The sequence below is a fragment of the Podarcis pityusensis genome (genome assembly GCF_964106645.2).
Source record: "Podarcis pityusensis genome assembly, chromosome: 3".
NCBI lineage: Eukaryota > Metazoa > Chordata > Lepidosauria > Squamata > Lacertidae > Podarcis > Podarcis pityusensis.
In genome coordinates, this window is record NC_138026.1 from 105,535,371 (window position 1) to 105,536,451 (window position 1,081).

The following is a 1,081-nucleotide window of genomic DNA, read 5'->3' on the forward strand; positions in this document are numbered from 1 at the left end:
AGGTGGGACGCGCTCACAAAATGGCGCCGAGCAGAGGAGGAGCAGGAGGTGGCGGCGGGAAAGGGGAGGGGAGGGGGAAGGGCCAGCGGAGCTTCTCTGTTGGCGCCTCACGGGTCGCCTGCGATCGAGGCGAGGGCTTGGCCGCGCGCTCTGCTGAGCCCCGCCGCTGTCGTCATCGCCCAGCTTTAGGGGGGGGGCTTCCCTTCTCAGCATTGGCCCGCGAGGGTAGATGGGGAGGCGTCCATTGGGTGAGCTTGCTGCCTATCGAGGGCGCGTTCGAAATGCAAAAGAGCGGAAAGCCCCTCTCTCTTGCGTGCGCGTCGCGCAACCGCTCCTGTTATTTATAAAACGGGCGCGCGTCCGCTTCTCTCGCCGTCTCCTGCTTTCCTAAGCGCAGAGATAGCGGGGGGGGTCTCTCTCTCTCTCTCTCTCTCTCTCTCTCTCTCTCTCTCTCCCCCTCCCCCCTATAACGTGTGTATTAGGTGTACCGCTTGATTGAGCGGCTAATAAATCGCCTCATTTATTTCACTGGGATCGAGGGTGGCATTCAGCCAAGTTTTACTCAAGAGTACACGCATTGAAATTAACGAGCATGACTCGGGATCATTAATTTCAATACGTCTGAGTAAAACTTGGCTGCCAACCTTGCTCCCCTAAAAATCTCTAAATATTGGCTCGTTATCAACCTTTTAAAAATTATTTTAGACATGGCCAAATAGCTCCTTAGATGTGCTTTAAATGGATGGCATGGATCTTTCCAGTGCATATACAGCCTCCGGCTGAATTCAGAGACATTCGCTTTCCAGATCCCAGTTGGGAATGGCTGTTAAGGGAAAGGACCTGCAGAAAACTTTAGATTAGAATATCACTTCCTCAAGACTTGAAGCAAAGGTTGTGAGCAGGAAGCTCAGCAGAAAGCCACTTGAAGGATTGTGCATGAACATTATGCAAATATATGCAGCACGGAGGAGGTTCTGCATCTACAAGTTTTAAAATGTATGCAATACATTTATTTTCAATTTTTTCTTAGTCACAAATATATTCTTTCTTTGGCGATCACTCGTAAGATTGTCTTCCATGA